The sequence below is a fragment of the Vulpes lagopus genome, chromosome 1, assembly GCF_018345385.1.
Source record: "Vulpes lagopus strain Blue_001 chromosome 1, ASM1834538v1, whole genome shotgun sequence".
Taxonomy (NCBI): Eukaryota; Metazoa; Chordata; class Mammalia; order Carnivora; family Canidae; genus Vulpes; species Vulpes lagopus.
In genome coordinates, this window is record NC_054824.1 from 53,292,071 (window position 1) to 53,312,898 (window position 20,828).

A 20,828-nucleotide genomic window follows, 5' to 3' on the forward strand; every position below is an offset into this window, starting at 1 on the left:
ATGACCTGCAATCGGTACATAGCTGCTTCCTAAATCACCCAGTAGGAGGGGGTTTTCAAGTCGAGTTGCATGTGGGTTGCTTCTTCCTAACATAGAGGAAGACGTTATTTATCTTAGACTTACATGGTGCTGTCCAGTTTCATCAGGTATTTTGGCCATAAAATCCCCAATTTGAAAGTGGCCTTTTCTCCTACCATGTGGACCTGCCATCGTTTAATCTTTAGTGACATGACCTCTGCTCTCCCAGAGATAGAAGGTCTTTTCTTGTCAAGTCCATCTAGTTTTTGACTATGTCGTATTTGTTTTCACATCATTTAACCCTTCTGTTCTTCTGGGTATCTGCTTCAGAGCTCTATCACTGTGCTTTAGGTCCCCAAGAGGCATGTGTCTAGCTTTGGGGGTGGCTCCATCACACTGCAGAAAAGGAGAGAGGGGACTGGCCAGCATCCCACTCCTTACTACTGGTCTGCCCCAGTGTGCTGTGTTTAAAGAGAACAGCAGAAATAGTTGAACCAGAAATTCTATGATCCCACAGTTTGTGTTTAGAATACAAAAAGAGAATAGGTGATTTATTAAATAAGTGTTTATTGAACACCAATTTAGCTCCAGGAACATTTCAGGTACATTATCAAAGATAAAAATCCTTAAAAACATATTATGTACCCATCACTAGTTTTATTCATTTCCATGTATTTTTTATTTCATTCTTACGAAAACCCTACAAGGTAGATGCTATTATCAATATCTCCATTATACAGATAAAGAAATAACCAGAGAGGTCAAGCAGCTTGCCCAAAGTGGCGCAGCTGGTGGGAGTGGGTAGGAATTCTGGGATTTGAGCCCAGGCACTCTGCCTCCTGTGCTTATGTCTAAACTCCACACCTTTGGAATACACACTCTGTGGCCTTCATGTACTCAGGAGGACGTATGGTTACAGACTAGCATCTCAGTACTGCTCACAAATGAAGGCTTCCCAGTCAGGAAATTTCTTTAAGATCAGTCCCATGTATGAAGCAGTTTTTAATAGTATATTTTATTACATACTAGTAACACATGTAAGTGTGAATGCATGCTACATGATAATAGAATTAATAATTGGAAAATAAAAAGATCCTGTAAGGAGGTTTTATTTATTTTTTTAGTTCTTTTTTATTTTATTTTAAAAATCTCATCTTCCCTTTGTCAGGTGCCTGAGGACCCAACATCAGCCTTGAGCTGTTGCCATGTACAATAGCAGAACAACAGGTACTGTTTCTTGAGGGCTTATATTTGACTCTTTGTAACCATCACCTTTTAAATCTTTAAATCAGCTTTAAGTATCATTGTCCCCATTTTGTGGATGAGGAAACTAAGGTTTCTGCAATGTTAACTAAAGTTCAGAGAGGCTGTCGCAGAGCTAAAAAGTGAGAGGGGCAGGATCCAAACCTGGGTCTCCCTGACTCCCAGGTATGTACGGATAAGCACCACATCCCCTGTGTGGAGGTGTGGTGGGCTCTTGGCATTGAGACCACACTGTCAGAGCACGGCATGTGAAAACACGCATGCTTCTGGAATTCAAACAACAAATGTTATGAGCTTTAGCTAAGTTCTGGGTACACTCCCAGGTGCACTGTCGAAGAGATACATTTTGGAAAAAAGACAGGTCAGGATAACCCCCTTAATAATCGATAACAATTATTGAGAGCTTTCTAACTCCTTTACATGTATTCTCCTTTCATTCCACATAAAACCATATGTGGTAGGTGGTATGTTTATTATCCCCATCCCACAGATCAGGGAACTGAGTCATGTGCATATTGCTTAGTGAGTAGATATTTGTGCTTTGACTCGCAATTCCACAAATAACCATCCACCTCAGGAAAAGAACCTTACCAATACTGCTGAAACTTCCTGAAGCCATTTCCCAATTTATCTCTTTAGTTTCCCCTCAGAGGCAACTATTATTCCAAATTCCTTTTCTAAAAATAATTTAAATGTTATTTTTAATAGTTTTATCATTTATGCATTTATTGCTAAACAATATATTGCTTGTTTTTTATATAATAGTACCATGCTTCAGGCAGTCCTCTATGACTTGGTATTTTCACTTAAAATGGTATTTGGGGCTGTATGGATGGGTAGAGATTTGATGGCGTGCCATGTGCCAGGCATACTTGGTGGACTATGTGAGAAGAATTATGTTTTGGAACTATCTGTGCTTTGACTCGAAATTCCATTGAATTGTGCCATATTCATGAGTCTAATTTCTTAGACTGTTGGCCCCCTGTGAGCAGGAGCCCTGTCTTCTAGGTCCTATACTCTTCCCCTGGCTGGCATAAATTCCATCCTCAAAATCTTTGCTGAATGCGTGTGTCAAGAGCACAGGAACGGTTCTAGTTGTGGTTGCAAGGGAATGGACCTCTATGTGCAGAGCATGAGACTCTTCCTTACTTTTGAACACAGGGCTCCTCTCTTCTCCCTTCCCAGGAGCATGAGAGTATATGACAAAATCAGAGTCATTCCTTAAGGGAAGCATTCATAAGTAATTTCAGCTTCAGGCGAATCTCTTCTGTTTCTCCAAGGACTGGGTATTGCCAGCCCTGCTGTAGCTGGTTGAAGGGGACCAAACCTCTCAGGAAGACGGACTTGGTTCCGTTTGACCAGCCAGAGCAGGGGGCAGCTCCCTTGGGAGGTGACCGTAGCCTCCAGGGTGTAAGGATCCTTTGGTACCTCTGAGTATCGGTTGTACAAGCCTGCAACATAGACAGAACCAGCATTAGAATGAATCAGATCCCAGTAGCTCACCATGTCTAGGACGTTCTCTCACAGGGCTTGTGAAAGCCACACGAATTTGTACTTTGCATTACATGACTTTGTTTTATCTTCTGTCTTTGATTCTTATTCATTTTCAAATAGAAACAGTGTGAAGAACTGAAATGATATCGAATTGTATGATATGAAAAATGAGCCTTCCATAATTCTCTCTTCTCCTATATTCCAAAATAAATGTAATATTTTGGTGTCTATTCTTCTGAATATTAAGATTATTTTAAATATTTATGTAATTTATTTCAAAAATTAAAATGTATAATTTTTAATTCAAATATGATGTACAAGTAAAAAAAAATCCATGTCATGCATATGTAAGCTATGACATGTAATGATGAAACCAACACCCACAAATAACCATCCACCTCAGGAAAAGAACCTTACCAATACTGCTGAAGCTTCCTGAAGCCATTTCCCAATTTATCTCTTTAGTTTCCCCTCAGAGGCAACTATTATTCCAAATTCCTTTTTAAAAAATAATTTAAATGTTATTTTTAATCGTTTTATCATTTATGCATTTATTGGTAAACAATATATTGCTTGTTTTTTATATAATAGTACCATGCTGCAGGCAGTCCTCTATGACTTGGTATTTTCACTTAAAATGGTATTTGTGAATTTATCCATATTGATGAGGCAGCTGTAGTTTATTAATTTTCATTTTTTATGGTTTTCTATTATGTGAATATATTACAATTTATTTAGTCATTCTCCCAGCAACAGACATTGAGATTGTTTGATTTGACAAGTGGGTAGAATTGGCAGAACAGTTCTCAAGGGAGGTGGGGAAATCTTTGATTTTTGTAGTTTCTAAGGGAGAAGTCTGGATTCCAGCATGTAAGAATTGTATGTTGCCCTTGCAGAGGAAAGCAACATTTATGAGTCTACAACGCTGGGGGTGAGCCTGGGCATTTGTGTAACCTGCCCTCCAGGAGATTCCCATGCAGCTGAAGTTTGAGAGCCCCCGGACTTGCAGAGGTAACCCCTGGTTTCTGCCTATTTCTGGGAAGGTGTGATCAAGAGGGCAGGAAGCTGATGAGGAAGGAGACCTTCCACAGAAAGGCCTCCTGGCTTTTGTAATGATGTATTTGAGTGGGTAGGGGATGAGGCAGGCAGAAAGGAGAGTTTGAAGAATGCCAGAAGGCTGTCCTCCTCCCTTGGGGGATACTCTTGCCTATTCTTTTAATTTCCTCTCCCTGATGAAGAGAAGTGGAAAGCAAGTGGCCTGGGAGTCACACTTATCTGGGTTCAAATCCCACTGATGTTTCCTGGTTCTTTTGCTTTGGAGAAGTTACATAAATTCTTGAAACCTCGATGTCTACATCTGTCCAGCGGGGGAGCACACCTACCTTGTCTCCTCTTGTTAGACTGAATGATAACAAAGGCAAGGTGCTCAATACAAAGTGGGGGACACAGTAGACAGTTTCAGGGGTTAGGGGAAAAGTCCTAGAGACAATCATGCCTGCTTTTGAGGCCAAAAGTCTCATTCTCCACTTCAGGCTGTTCTTTACATATTTCCCTTTCCAGGGCTGCAAGTATTTTCATTTCATCTCTGAAGTTGTAAAGACCACTGATGAGGAAACAGGGCTGGTTTACGTGGCCAAGCAGATTTCTGCCAAGTGGACTGAACCTGGGGGGTCTGTCTGAAATAAGTAAGTTATTGCAGAAGTCAGTGCAGTCAATAAGGCACCGTAGATGTGGCAACTAGGGAAAAGCATGTTGTGGTGTGGTGGTGGTGGCGGGGGGAGGGAGCAGGAGCTGCAGCAGCTATGGCTTGGCTCTAGATGGTTTGTGCAGGGCCATATTGCAGCTTCTTTCTTGTGTGAGTCCCCTCTGCCTTGGCATGCATCCTGCAGCTCTGCCGTCAGGCATCTTACCTTCTTCCTCCACCTCCTGTCAATGACATAGGGGTCTGGGGGCTACTGCCCACTGACTCTTCCTCAGGCTAACCTAGTTCTTGCCCAATCCTCCTTCTCAGCTGCTCCTGGGGAGCAAGGGAGTAGGCAGCTGTGGGGGCGGGTGGGGGAGCAGCCAGGCACTACATGTGTCCCACTCATCAAGTCAGGACAGACCTCTTGCAGGGCAATTTCTTTGAGTCAGGACAATATCCTTCATCACCTCTCCCCTCTCTTCACTCACGTCCTGCTCCACCTGCACGACGGCCCCCCAGTTTCTGGGTAGATGACATGAAATCAATCTCAGGGGAGGAAAAGGAGAACTATCTTTGGAGCAGATTTGATGTAGAAGAAGGAAGGGTTGTCACTGCGAAGAAGTAGAGCTTTGAGTCATCTGCCTATTTTAGAGACGTGAAGCCTGACCAACATCTGGACCAGAAGGGTAGTAATTTTCTTTGGAACACTGAGTGTGCCATACTATGCTGACTTCAGAGGCCTTGTTCATTCAGAGCATCGCAATCTAGAGCAGGGTTTCTCAATCTCAGCAGAGGGACACTTGGGGCCAGCTAAGCCTTTGCTGTGAAGGACCGTCCTGTGCGTTGCAGGGTGTTTAGCCACTAGATGCCAGTAGAATTCCTTAGCTGTGACCAGCAGGACTGTCCCCCACCCCAGGCATTGGCCAATGTGCTCTGAGGGACAATGCCTCCTGCAGCTGAGAGCCACTGATCTAAGGCTCTAAGTCTCTGTGTTCAGTCCTGCAGCTGCCCCATCCCTGGTCAGCCCCTCACGTTCTTCTGAATTCTCTCTAGTCCCCTAGGAGTACAGGCCAGCATGCCCTGGAAGGCCATTAGACCCCCACCTGGTGTCTGGAAGAGGTAGTGGGTGGCGCTGCCTGCGCTGCAGCAGCCTGATGGGGCCCGCGGCCTGGTGTGCTGTGGTGCAGTCACCTGTGAGGGGGGTGGTCCCCTCTGCCTCCTGCCACTCTGCATTCGCCCTTTCTTGTCCTCTTCTGCCCCTGCCCTTGTCTTGTGGCTTCTCAAATCTGTCTCACAGTCCCCTCCTCTGCAGCCTGGGCATCTGGCCTTGTGTCGGTCAAATCCTGTGCTTCTGCTTATGAACTCACAGTAGAAATACAGAGTGGCCCAGCCCTCATCTCTCTCTCTCTCTCTCTCTCTCTCTCTCTCTCTCATACACATACACACACACACACACACACACACACACACACACGAACAGCATGACAGGAAGCAGAGCTGTGGAAGGCACAAGGCCCTCCTGCAGCTGGGGTTTAAGTGAGGGAAAGGGTCCTTTCAGCTTCCTCCCTTATTCTGAAATGCTGGGGTAGGTGATGGCATGAGCCTTGGGTGACTGCTGTGTCTCCTTGTGCCCAAGGCTTCACTCTGTGAGTCCAACTCCTTCTGAATGTGGGTTTGAGAAGGGCCCTCTAGGGTCAGGGCCAGAGATGTAGAGGGTCAGGGCCAGAGATGTAGGGGTTCAGGGAAGAGGAGGGGAAGGAACTCAGCCACCTGGATGAGTGACTTGCTATTTGAGTATTCTGACCTTCTTGGCAAGCAGCTTCACCCAGCACTGCTTTGCAACAGGGCTGTGATGTGAGGTGGAAAAGGTGACAGAGCAGGGCCAGGAGGCTTCTAGAGACCCAGACCATGGTTTCCCCATCCTCACAGCACCTGCTGACCTGCAGGGAAAGCCCTGGAGCTGCGCAAAGTGCCATAGACTTGATGGTCCTAAAGGGAAGTGATAGAGATAGATGTGAAGGAATCACAAGTCAGTTTGGTTAGTAGAAACCTCTCATTTCAGGAGCAAAATGATTGGAGGGAGGAACGTGGAGGGTGAAGGCTGACTGTGTGAAAAGCCTTTAGGAAATGTGATCTTTCTGCCAATGGGCATGGGGTGGGGGGTAGTCTGGGAGGCTGGCACAGCCATCTGCGTGCCTGGAACCTGGCCTCAGGAGGGAGAGAAGGGTGAGTGGGAGAGGTCCCCACAGGATCCAGAGGCTCCTGCTTGGTTGCAGATGGAAATACCTGGGGGCGCAAAACCCCCCAAGAGGAAAGGGCCAGACCTGTGCCAGGGGCTGGTGTGGGCCTGTGAAGAGGCACTTGCCGAAACCACACACTTCCTTACATTCCATAGCAACGTAATCCGTATGGGGATATAAAGAAGCATGTGGCCTCGGGAAGCAGTCTTGGCCCTGGCCCGGCTTCTCCTGTCATCCAGATGCAGCCCTGCACATCTAATGGTATGGTACCTCTCCACCCTCAGGAAATGGGAACTATCTGAGGCAGGACCACTGGGAAGTACCTCCACCATCCTATCGTGGCCCCCCAGACCATCCTGGAATAACATGCTGTGGAACGGTGGTGCTCTGCGGGCCCAGTTTCTTTCCCTACCTTTTATTCAGAAATAAACACCACCCAAGTGGCAGTTGCCTACTGTGGTGCAGCCATCATCTTGTTATTGTTATTGCTATTATTTTAATAGCTGCTGCTTTATATATGTCGATATGATTCTTTTTTCCTGTTTGGAACCCTATAAAGGCAAAACTTTTTTTTTTTTTTTAAAGAGAGAGAGAATACAGCAGAAAACTGTTCTTCATGCGTGGGGAGTGCATCTCCCACGTCGAAACACAGCGGGCCCTCCTGCGCTGCCTATTGTACAGTTGTTGTGGGCACACGTTGATGGGCCGCAGCTGCTGGCCCAGCATTCCAAGCACGATTGTTCATTGTGGGAAGGATTTTTTTGTTTGGCTTCTGCTCCCCCTGGCCCGTCACCTGCCCCACAGTCTGGGAGGCCAGGGTGAGGGTGAGGGACGCTGGCAGCTGTCTTGCCACTCTGGGTCTGGACAGGCCACCCTGGCTGGAAGGAGATGGGGTTTTCAGCTTCATGGCATCTGATTCTCTACTAGGAAACGCGGAGGATGCCTAAAGTAGAACTGCACCCCAAAGGAGGTTAGAGGCTCAGGGCAGTTAATGAACTCTACTAATAAAAGTACTGAACATGAGAACAAGCTTTTTTTTTTTTTCTGAGCATATTCTGTGATGGGGATAATTTTCTGTGCTTTGCAAATACAATCTCCTTAAATCTTCACTACTCTATGAAGTAGCTATTATTGTTATCCGGCTTCATAGGTAAGGGTCATAGAAACAAATTGGTTTACAGATACATACATGGTAATCCTTAACAAAAAACTAATTTGGTTGGAGGGACAGTCTCAAACAACCCATGGAGACAGGCCTGGAAGGTAAAAGTTGAGAAAGAAGAAAGGGAAAGAAACACTATGGGCCTTGCACTCTCTGTACATTTAATTCCTCTGTATTTGTGTACTTGGGGTGCTGCTGCTGCTACTGCTGGTGATGGCTTAGAAACCATAATTTTTTCTCAGGAAAATAGGAAAATGTCCTAAGTGCCCCATTCAAAACCTTTACTGGCTGGTCTTGGGAATTATCCATTTAATCCAATCCAATGACTATATAAGCTTCTGCTATGAGAACTTGGCTCTCCCCCATAGTCAAATGCAAGCTTCATATGAGAGAATGTGGGGTTGTTCTTCCTCCCCCAGGTCTGGCGTGGTGGTCAATCAAAAGCAGGAGCTGATGAGAGGAAAGAAAGCGGGGCCAAAGGAGATGTGGCTGAAAAGAGGAGACTGTCTCATCTCTTCCAGTGAACCAGGGAACTTACCAGCTAAGTAAAGTTTCATTTTACTGTCAGATCAAGATCCCCCGAAGTGTTTGGCAAATCAGTTTAAAGAGTGAGGGTTTGCACAGAAGAGAAAGATCACTATGTTTTTTGGTCCAGAAAACAAGAAAGAGTAGCTTTAAAAGACTTGCCATTCATGAGTAAGCTGAGATCCAAAGGTGATTAATTCATGTAAGATTACAAAAGAAAAAGATTTCCAGAGAAATGATGTGAGGTAAGCAAGATGTGATGTGAGATAACTTAACATTAGGGTGTGAATTTCTTTGTCTTTATCAAGTCCAACCTTATATGGTCAAGAGTTTGCTAAATTAAAAGTTTACTTCAAAATCTACAGGAAAAAAATAATAACAAAAAACTTTTAATAATCAATTACTCTGTTGTTCTTGAGTCCAGGAAACTAATTTCTTTTCAACTTAGAATGCACAAAGAAGTGGTACCTGGGTGGCTCAGTGATTGACCATCTGCCTTTGGCACATTGTGATCCCAGAGTCTGGGGATGGAGTCCCACATCAGGCTCCTGACAGGGAGCCTGCTTCTCCCTCTGCCTATGTCTGTGCCTCTCTCTGTGTGCTTTTCATGAATAAATAAATAAAATCTTAAAAAAAAATACATACACAAATAATTTTGAACCTGAAGGAAAAGTTGGAAACGGGAACAAATGTGTTGTCTAAACCCTATGATTAAAGTGTTGTCTAAACCCTTGTGACCCTTTCCCTGATCATCCAATTTAACATGCAAGGAAAGAAATTCATGGAATGGCTTAGAAAATGGAGCACAGGTAGGCTGGAAAGACAAAAACGAAACAATCAACCGCAACAGAATTAAACGATTTCAGGTCAAGCATGATTAGAAGTAAAAAATCAAGTATGGGAACATAAAGACATGTTTCTCTGAACTTTGCAAAGGGCATTGATATGGAAATTGAATGTAGTTTTTTTTTTCACACTATCATTTAGTGTCCTGCCTCCCCAAATCTTCTGACTTTAGTAGGTAGTGTTAATAGGAAGAATGGAGAAGGATGATGTGTCTCCTGGCCACTTGTGTGCTGGGTGATATTGGTGACCTTTCTGTCCCTTATCCCTGTACCAGATCCCATGCCAGTTATCTGCAAATAACTGTGTAACCCCATCTGCCCACCACAGGATGGGTTGAAGATTAATGGGATAACACATGCGAGGGTCTTGAATTTCTCAGAACAGACTGATGACAATAGAAAATGTCACTCAACATGTTATTGAAAACAAGATTTATTTCTCCCTCCCTCTGTCCTGTAATCAGACAAGTGTTCAAAACCTTAAATGAATAATAAACAGTCCTTTTCCTCGTTCCTGGGGAGCAAGTATCGTTTTAAAGCTCCCAGAATTTAAGGAACAGTAAAAGCAGGATCTAAAGTATAAGTTGCAATCACATGCTTTTTTCCCCCTTTCCTCTATTTCTTTCTCTGAGCTGGGCAGCATTTGCACAAAAGTGACTAAGGCACAGCACTACGGGGAAGTGGGGATAGGGATTTCCCATTAATGGTCAGCAGAAAGACTCTTGGATTTGGGACAAATCTAGGATGTGTTAAGACAGGGAGAACACCGTGTAACTAACTAATGTAAGTAACATGATGTACTCTTTAGGCAGAGGGCTGTAGGAAGGAAGGCCATGGCGTGGGCACCGGTGTATCTGTGCCTCTAGCTCTGTGACCTTGAGCAAACTACTTCACCTCTTTGAACCTCACTCTCCTTATCTGTAAAGTGAGGATAATAATGCTTACTGAGTAGACCTCAATGAGATAGATTTCTGTAAGGTGTCATGAACAGAGAATTAACAGTCTAATAAATGGTCTCTTACTGTGATTACTATTATTTGATACGTGCTTACTACAAAGACGGCAACCAAAACTACTCACTGCATGGAAGTCCCTATATTTGCTCTACTTTAAAGAGATTCATTGACATAATAATTGTTATTATGAAAGGGGTGGTTCTAAGATACTTGAGAAAGCTTAAATATTATGAAAAATATTCCCCCCCCCCGGCAATTTTGGTTTGCCTCTTTTTTAAAAACAATTTTTTATATTCTCCAATGTCTGAAAAAGATTTGTTAAGGATTCATCAGTGTCATTTCTGATAACAATTATTATAAGGTTCTGAATATCCGGGGCTCCAGTCTCACTTGCAGGACTTTTATGAAAAGAGAGATATGGTGAAATGCTCAGACTGTTCCCTTATTGGCCACAAGGCCTTGGGCCTCTGGCGACAGATCCTTAGTCAGTCAGCCCTTTGCTGGATGAGGGAAGGAAAACAGGACTTTTGGCAGAAAAATCACCTGTGTCTCACTCTGAGTATCTAATACAGGCAACTTACCTCTCCCTACTCCTTCTCCACCCCACAGTCAAGCTTGCAAGTCTTAAATAACCAATAACTATCTCTTTTCTTTTTTTCTTCTTAGAATATAACCAGAATTGTATGCTTTTATGGGAACTAGGACCCTGCTAGTGTCCGTAGGAGGAGTGGCCTGCTCAGATGCATCCACCCCCAAACCTGAGCACTTGTGACCTTCTGCACCAGTATCATTACTCGTGTTCTTGGTAACTGTCCATGAAACAGAAGCTATTCTGGAGTTCACCAAGGTACAGGCCAAATTATTTGGGGCTTACCATCATCTGGCTGAGGAGGTAGGAAATAAAGCAGAGGCCCCTCCTTTTAAGGCAAGCATGGGGTAGTATGTCAGGAGAAGACCTTATTTTTCCTAAGGCTCAGCCAGAATGTCTAGCTATTTTTAGAGGCCTGGCCAGTTCTGGGTGTTGATTCCATCATGGGCATGAGTCCCATTTTAACTTCCCAGGGCAGCCAAGAGCAAGGCCACTCCAAGAGCCCATCTTGTGTCCCTGCAGGCATCCTGCCACCTTTCTCTGCAGAGGTAAGTACTGATGGCCTTTCACCATCACTGTTGTCCTTGCCCTGCTTCTCATCAGAGCTGGAGAGCCAGAGCTGGGACTTCAGGGGAGATGGAACAAGGGGTAGAGAGGGAGTCAATGTTATACTAAGGCAGTTACTTATTTATACTTCCAGCAATTCTGTGAAGCACATTTTATTGGACAGGAGAAGGCTGTCTTCAGCAGGTGAAGAATTTGGAGGCACAGAATAGTTAAGAAGCTCACCCAAATCACACAGCTGGCAGATGGCCAACCTACGACTTACAGTTGCTTTCTAACCCAAAGCATACATTCATTCTAACACGCGGTGTTTTCCAACCTTGCCTGATCCTTAGTGTCACAGAGGCACTTAATAAAACCCCTTTCCCTCTACCTCACTCCACAGCCGTGAACTTGGAATCTCCAGGATGGCCAGGTGTCCATATTTTTAACAAGCACTCCCAAGCGATGCTCCGCAAATTTGGCAAAGAAGAACTCCTGAAGCATTGCTTTCAAACTTGAGTGAACATTAGGATCACAAGGGAGCTTCTTAAAATGCAGATTGTTCTGACTTGCTCTCAATAATACCAAAATAAGCCAGTTGGGCTAGGGCCCAGGAATCTGCACTTTTGCAAGCACTTCCAACTTATTCTGTTGCAAGTGGACAGAGGACTTTGAAAATCATTGACCTAATAATATATATATATATATATGAGAGAGAGAGAGAGAGAGAGAGAGAGAGAATGAATGTTAAAGTAAAAAAATTGTTAATACTGGAAAGGACTCATTTTACGAAAGTCTCAGGAAAGTTGTATAGTTTGGATTAAAGGAAGATTTTCTGCAAACATTGTGACAAATGGTTAGACCCAGACACAGGTGATGCCCCTCTGCTACATGAACGGCTACTATATTAGTAACAGAAAGGGGAGCGGGCACTCAGGCGCCAGGTGCTCAGCAGCCACCTACAATGTTCTTTTCTCTTAGCCCGTCTCTGCTCTTTAAAATTTGTCTCTCTTTAAGCCTCAGTTCAAAAGACACATCCGCCACAGTTTTCTCCCAGTTGTCTCGTTCTCTTCTTAGTTCTTATTGTGTGGACCTGTATCGTGTCTTATTTTGCTGCTCCATTCCTTGTGCATTTACCTCTAATTTCAGATACCTCCTCTCCTCGGACCAGGATCCTGGCTACTTCCTTTTTGACTTCCTACACCACCTAGTGAAGGCCTTTTGCACAGGAAAGGTGGAACAGGTAAAACAACCCCCACCTCATTTAGAGAGCACTCACTGTACACAGGTACTGTTCTCAGTGCTGTAATAAGTAACTTCTATCAGAAATACTCCTATTTTGCAGGCCAAAGACACACAGCATTGACTGAGAGGTGGTTATTTGTGGAGGGGTCTCTTGAGAAGCAATAGCAATAGGCAACTGGAATCACCCGTGTAAGGAGATGTGAGCTCTGTGTGTTATTTTAAAGCATTGTAACCTCCTGATTCAGTGTTTCAGAGTCATCTGGAGGTCTTGGTCAAGCACTTGTGCCTGGCCCCAGCCCCAGAGTTTCTGATTCAGGAATTCTGGAGAGGGATCTGAGAATTTGCAATCCTAACAGGGTTCTCAGGTGATTCCGATGCTGCTTGTCTGGGGACCACACTTGGAGAACCACTGCTCTAGTTTAGAGTTTCTGATGTTGAACAATTCAAGGGTCAGGAATCGGCCCTTACATTGTGAGCTTCCTGAAAATGGGGAGGTAAGGAAAAAGAGTAAAGCCACACAGAAGCCAGGATGATGTAAATCCTCTTCAAGGGTAGGATTGTAGGAGCTTTCACCCTTGAGGGTATAGACAGACGATCAACACCCCAAAGAGAGGGGAACCCCTGTCTGTGAAGTTACAAAGTTGCTAAATGACCAAGTCACCCCAAGTTTCTGCTTGGGGGCTTGTACATGACTGGGGATCGTCTCTTTGGCTCCCAAATCTTATCAAACAAACCTTGGCTGGAGTATGGTGAAGAATGGATATAAAATGAAGTGCATGTTTTTCTTGGGAAAGACAGCCCAGCAGGGGGTCCATTGACTCACAGGATCTCGTATCATATTTGCAGAGGGATGGCGATGATTATATAACATAATGTAATAACACAGAATAATGATGAAGCTCTTTAGCTCCAAAAACTCTTTTTAAAAAAGTACACCTATTACATTGAGTGAGTAGTAAGAATTATTTCCAGGGGACATGTCAGAGAAACTGGTTCTTGTCCTAGTTTTCCAAAGAAATACATTGCTCAGGGGCTTAGCTTCTTGGTTTTTAAAAAAGATGTAACAGTTCACATTGTTTTAGTGTGTGTCTTTGGGGTCATCCGAAGAAACCACTCTTTTTGCTGATGGAGTATTTGAGATAAATTACATATTAGAAATAAAGTCCTTTGGGTAACTTTGAAGGAAATTTCAACACACATTCAAAGTATTTTACCAAGGCACTGAAAAGACGAGCCGAAAGTTCAAGGTCATATGGCATATGCTGTCAAATTTTCATAGGTCACTCCTAAAACCCTAGCTCTTCTTTAGTAATTGACTAGCTCCTAGGGTGCTTGTGCCAGGATCTCCCCCCTCGAGCTGCCCTGCGTTGCCCTGTCCCCCTGTCTCCACACACACCCTCCTTGCCTCTGCCTTTGCTTCAAATGCCCACACACGGAAACAAGTCCACTGTCAGCATAGCCAACAAATCATTCCTACGCACTGAGAATTGGGCAGGGGTGATTTCTCTCATTGATTTCCCCTCGCCCAGCTCTGCCTCATGGACCTGGATTCCAGCAGTCCTCCCCCCCACCCCGCCCATGTGATAAGCAGAATGTGGAGCTTCACCTGCTCGCATAGACACTGCCTTGCTGGCTTCAGATGACAGAAGCAGATCGCCTGCAGGGCTTCCCAAAAATTCACAAAGAAAGCAAGACAGATGGGCAAGCAGGAACGGCCAGGGGACAATTAGAGGAGAAAGCAGCACAGGGAACAGCTCAGTACATACCTGGGGGAAAGTTGCAGGCAGGTCCCTCTTCCTCTGTGCGCCTCCTTCCCCTGCAGGCTTCGGCCCCATTGAGGTGTTTAGAGCATGGGTTGTTATTATTATTATTTTTTTTTTTCAGAGCTGGCAGTGTTGGCTTGCATTTCTATGCCTTCTTGTCAGAATTCTCTCAAGGAAACAGCAGCTGGTGAGCTCAGAAATGTCAGTCAGAATCTTGGCCTAGTTTGGGGCCTTGAAGATTCTTACAGAAAGTTAAAAAGGTTTCTGGGCCAGTGTCTCCTTTGGGTTTTCTTTCTCCTGCTTCTCACCTTTTCCATCTTCTATTTTTTTTTCTTTTTTTTTTTCTTTTTTTTTTTTTTTTTTTTTACCTCAGTAGCTAGCTACTTAAATTGCCTGCCTGTGTCTTTACTGATGGTCCCCTCCTGGGTATGGCTGTGGGGCTTCTTCAGCCTAACAGCCTGGTGATTTTTGAAGCATTTAACTGGTACCTGTACTCTTATTACTTATTTTGTCTCCTTACTTATTCCCTGTTTTCTTTCCTTTTACCCTTATCTTTCAAATCCCTAACCTAGCCATCTTTGTCTTTCGGTATATATATATATATATATACCCCCTGCCCCGATGAACTGTCATCTCTCCCCTGGGCTCCGTCCATTCATCTGTCTTTTGCACAGGTCTGTCCTTTATTGTTCCTTTCCCTCCTTTTGGGTCCTGTTTAGCTGCGATCTTGCCCCCCATCTCCTCACCCCTCCTCCTGCTCCTTGCCAGCCTCACACTCTGCCTTCTCTTGTCCTTGCTCTCCAAGCGAGCCTCCCCCTTTTGTACTCCCCAGCCCTCTGCCCACCCCCAGCATACTCTCCACCTGTTTGTGTCTTTTAAGGGCCTTGGTCATGTCCATGCCTTCTGTCCACCTCAATCACCCCAGTGACGGGCCTCTGAAAGCCGTTAAATTACACCTCTTCAGCTGTCCCATGGCAAGGAGAAATGTCCTTTGCTAAATCCCTTTGCAGATAGGCAAATCTATATTAATGCTTCAGTTAATGGAATATACTGAAATGAGGCATGTATTATTTTAAGGAGTGAGAACATTCTTCTTTTTTTTTCAAGTGAATGAATCCCCATCCTTTGATACTGGGTTTCTTTTAGGCTGTGTCAATATATGCCACTTCAGATACAATCATTTCAGTTTGTTTCTAACTTGTTTTGGTCATCTTTCAAAGGGGAGGATGGCTGTAGTAGAGCTATAGAAAATATGGCTAATTTGTGGCTTGACTAGATTCAATAATTTATGTTTAGTGAGTGTCTGCCAGTCTTGGTGTACTGTGCTGAGCCCTGGAAATGCAAAGACATGTCCGTGTTCCCTTCCTTGGGAGGCTTAAATAGGTTCTTTTGGAGCTAGAACCTATATCTAGAAAAATATACAAAAAAAAAAGAATATGATAATTGCAAAGTGATAGTACAAAAAATAAGTATTATTAGCATTTAGAGGCAGATATTGTTAAGTGGTGAACCAGGTAGTGACAGCTTAACGGAGGACATGTGGTTTCAGCTGTGTCCTAAAGATAGGGAGGCCTTACATACCTGGAGGGGTGACAGAAAGCCTTTCCTAGATGGGGGAACAGCTAGAGCAAAGGCATGGAAGCTGGAATGTCCAGAGTGCTCCAGAAATACTAATTAACCTGTGGCTGGATCCAGTGCTTTGTAGAGGGGTGACCCTGGGGAAGGCCTTGGGCACAAAGCAGCCATGTTGAGGAAATATACTCATAGTAGGAAATCTCTCTCTCTCTCTCTTTTTTTTTTAAAGAGTCCTTTGGACCACACATTCATAGGTAACCTAATTTTAAAAGAGTAATGCTATGTTGGTATGATATCTACAAATTAAACAAATATAAATTTGGATTCTTTGATAATCATCATCTGGAAAATCATGGTCTGAAATCTGTTGCTATTGAATATGGAGATAAATAAACATTCTATCTCCAAATTCTTTTTCTTATTTAATTCTGGCATTTGTTATGAAGGTCTGCTGTTGAAACTGCTCATCCCACTCATTCACAGTCTGTCTCCAGTTCTATCTTTTTCATATAGCTTGTCCCGAATGCTAGTTAACACCATCTTTCCTCTTTCTGAAGACTCCATCCCAACCTAGCTGGGTTAAGTTATTTGCTATAGCTCTATATACACTTTACCATGCCATTATACTGTTTTTTTTTTTCCTTTTAAGATTTTATTTATTTATTTGAGAGAGTGAGAGTGTGTGCAAGCTCACACACTGGGGTAGGGGCAGAGGGAGAGGGAGAAGCAGACTCCTCACTGGACAGGGAGCCTGGTGGGGCTGGATCCCAGGGTCCTGGGATCACCACCTGAGTTGAAGGCAGATGCTTAACTGATTGAGCCACCCAGGTGCCCCACCATTATACTGTTTTAAAATTTGTTTTACAATTTTTTTTGTGTTTGTGTAAGTCTTGAATTCACAAGACTATAAGCTCCTGGAAGTCAGATTTATACTCATTTTAATTTCTTGCCTCGTCTTTAGTACAAGGCACACAGTGGGCTCCCAATAAATGTTAAGTAAACCATGTAAAGAGGTTTGCTAAAATTCTACAACAGATTATAAACCCATGTAAAGAGTTAAGTAAACCATGTAAAGAGGTTTGCTAAAATTCTACAACAGATTATAAACCCACCAGCCACCCCATTGATAGGTAGACAAACATCTTTTTAATGTTGTATCAATCTTTCAGTTTCTCTGAGATTTATCTAGGATCAAAGAGGGAAGTGAGGGATCCCTGGGTGGCACAGTGGTTTGGCGCTTGCCTTTGGCCCAGGGCGCGATCCTGGAGACCCGGGATCGAATCCCACATCGGGCTCCCGGTGCATGGAGCCTGCTTCTCCCTCTGCCTGTGTCTCTGCCTCTCTCTCTCTCTCTCTCTCTGTGACTATCATAAATAAATAAAAAAATTTAAAAAAAAAATTAAAAAAAAAAAAAGAGGGAAGTGATTTTAGGTGAGGAATTCTGATTTCTCTGATAAAGTGCTACTTTTGTTTCCTTAAAATCTTCAACAAACCAGATCATTGTTTTGTTTTTGTTTTTGTTATAACGTGGGACTCAATCCATGGTCTCCAGGATCACACCCTGGGCCAAAGTTTGCGCTAAACTGCTGAGCCACCCATGCTACCCAACCAGATTGTTTTTTTAACCAGGAAAATCGATGAGTGAAGTAGAGACTGGAGTGAGGGGTGACTAGGGTCTTTTGCCGAGATCTTTCCTAACGAGATGCTCTTCCCTGTGGAAATCTCCAGAAGCCAGGAAAAGGGTAAAATTAAAGCTGGTCTGAGCAAGATTGTATTCAAAATTAATCTTGAAGATAATCCCATTTACGTCACTTAATACAGGAGGACACCAAGACTCAGCAGAGACTTGCCCTCCATCACAGAATGAGCACCTCTTGACTGCTAGGTCAGTGCTCTTTGTATGGCATCCTAACTGCCTCCTATTTGGTAGAGAGCCCTTGAAGAGGTCCCCTCCCAAGCCCCCCTCACCCCCCCAGGGTGACACTGGGACAGGGCAGTGGTGGCAGAGGCAATACTCAGACTGACCTGTTTCTGACTGCAAGGTACCTCTTAGAGCCCTCCAACAGTGAGCAGAAATGAGGGGAAACCCCGCAACCATGGAAAGAGTGTTCCATGTTAAACATGGGTCCAGTGCTTTGAGTGGGCTCAGCTACTGAATTTCATAAGGATGATAATAATAATAATGAAATCATGGGATGATAATAATAAATCCTTTGAGATGCTGCCAGAACTACATATCGCAAGCTTTAGATGCCAATGGGCAGCTGCTTGGCTAAATGTGGTCCCCAGTTGTCAAGGAGAGACCCACCCCGATACGGGAGAAACAAATCAACAAGGGTGTGCAGGGCACACACAGGGCAAAGCCACTTGGAGGTGAAGATTTCAATTTAGACACCACTCCTTAAGGAATTAGCAATTTGAAAATGTGCTCAAAATGTCAAGTTTGACAGAGAGGCATTTATGACTCCATGAACTGGCTTGCATGGATCAGAGATCAAATAAAGTATCGGGTGCCCCAGTTGATTATCCTGTTTTCAACCAAACAATTGACAGTTGTCAGCATTGGAGAGGCTGGACACACATGAAGGTGGTGTTGGCAGTCAAGTTCTGTTAACTTTTTCGTTTCCAAGATGGTTTGATTTCCTCAAATGTAGAATATAGGACTTTGTTACTTTCTGTGTGATTGCTAGAAATTCCTGAATATCACCTCAATTTCTTCATCTAAAAAATTGATGTAATAATATCTGAATTACTTCCCTCATTAGGTTTGTTGGGAGGAATAAATGAAGTAGCTTATTTGCTATGAGATATCCCAAAGTGGTTCTTGGTTGGTTGGCTTTAGTCATATTGGGGTGGGTAAATATTCAGCAGTATGATAAAGGTAAGTTTGAATTTCATTCGATGGTGGATGGAATTGATGGGGTGGGGGTGGGGGATAGGTTGCTTTGAAGCATTTGTCCATAAATATTTATTCTAAGAGGAGAATATCTAGTATAATCTTCTCCTTTTGTACTAAAGGAATAAAGTCCTGACTGAGTCTTGGAGTGATTTTGTCCCCCCCTCCATGTTGTTCATGGAATAAGCATCAGAGCTAGGGTCAGAACCCAGGCCCAGATCTTGGGCTCCTGATTCATAATGTTACAGCGTCTGCCAGGTTTGTTCAAGTGAGACCAAAAGAGATAAACACTTATGAGAATTATCTGTCAGTGAAATAATACTACATAAATGTGAGGTGTTATTTTAATGAAATGTGTCCCCCAAATCCCTGTACTGCAGACAATTACTCTTTGCCCTGAGTAAAGGCAGAAATGTGGGGCCCTGGACACCAGCTGTTCCCCAGGAGGTTTTCCCAGCTGCTGCTAGGGCCAGTTCTGTGGCGGAGGAGCTCAGCAGTGGGGGATTCCAAGAGTGCAGATTCTATATAGGATGGAGCCAAAGCAGGTCAAAGGCAGAACAGTTGAAGCTGTTTGCAAACAGGTGGGAACAATGGAACATTCATTTGGTTAGATGTGCCCTTAAATCAACACAAAGGTTATCCCAGTTGCTTGGTTTGGGAAGACACTGCATATAGTGTTTAAAGGCTTTCTCCTTGTTTCTTTTTTCACTTCCCTCTTTCCTTCTTTCCTTCTTTCTTTCCTTCCTTCTTTCCTTCTCTTCCTTCCTTCCTTCCTTCCTTCCTTCTTTCCTTCTCTTCCTTCCTTCCTTCCTTCCTTCCTTCCTTCCTTCCTTCCTTCCTTCCTTCTTCCCCCCCTCCCTTCCTCCCTCCCCTCTTCCTTCCTCCTTACTTCCTTCTCCCTCTTCCTTTCTCCCTCTTCTTTTCTTCCCTTCCTTCCTCTCTCCTTTGTCTCTCTTCTCCTTTTCCTAGTGTTTATAAATTTAACATTTGAGGCTTGATCAGAACTTAAACTATAAAGGCGATTTCACTCTCTTTAGCTTACAAAGGGATGTTAAATGAAAGTTGACTACCAGTCATTGATTTTCCCCCCTGTTTTATAATATGTGATTTCAATGCAGAAAACATTTTTTTTAAAGATTTTATTTATTTATTCATGAGAGACACACAGAGAGAAGCAGAGGCACAGGCAGAGAGAGAGAAGCAGGTTCCTCAAGGGGAGCCCGATGTGGGACTTGATCTCAGCACTCCAGGAGCATGCCCTGAGCTGAAGGCAGATGTTCCACCACTGAGCCACCCAGGCACTCCAGAAAAAAAAAAATTTTTTTTTTGTTACATGTAAAGGAAACTAAGTTCTATCAGGCTTTTGGCCTGGGACAGCTCCATGCCTTCCCACATGTTTTCTCATTTAATCCTCACAAAACTGTTTACTCCAAAGACATGTTAAACTCCCTAATGGCAAAGTTCTTTATCTTTCATATTCTGTCCTGGCTTTCAGCGTTTCGAGTATTATTTTATTTTATTTATGTTTTTAAGACTTAAAAAAAGGTTTTATTTATTTATTTGACAGAGAGAGAGAGAGAGAGAGAGAGAGAACGAGCAGGGGGGAGAGGGGCAGAGGGAGAGGAAAAAGCAGGTTCTCCACTGAGCAGGGAGCCAGACGCAGGGCTCCATCCTAGGACTCTGAGCAGAAGGCAGACACTTAACCCATTGAGCTACCCAGGCACCCTTAAGTTATTATTTTTAAAAATGTAACCTATGTCGTTTTTATCCATGCACCAGTTAAAGTAATTTTGAAAAAAGACATTTTCTCAAACACATTTTAAAATTTATATTTGGGGTTTTAAATTATAATTACTTAAAAGACTCAATTTTTGGCCTATTATACATACTTATATTTTAAATTCAAATAGTATATCATTATTTTAAGTGTATCCAGTGAAACCTAATCCATAGCAATTTGACACTCATCATCTCTCATTAAAGGAATACAAAAGTAAGCTCTTTGAAGCAGTTGAAATTTGGTAATA

The 20,828-nt window shown here is 43.5% G+C and overlaps 1 long non-coding RNA gene across 1 annotated transcript; it reads right to left on the bottom strand.

Moving 5' to 3' along the window:
* Nucleotides 1–568: 568 nt before the first annotated feature.
* On the bottom strand, nt 569–15,106 carry LOC121471787. Its single transcript, XR_005982700.1, has 2 exons — nt 6,264–15,106; nt 569–2,732 (listed from the first exon to the last, which is right to left on the bottom strand). It is a non-coding gene; the product is annotated as an uncharacterized LOC121471787 (long non-coding RNA).
* Between the last annotated feature and the right edge of the window lie 5,722 nt (nt 15,107–20,828).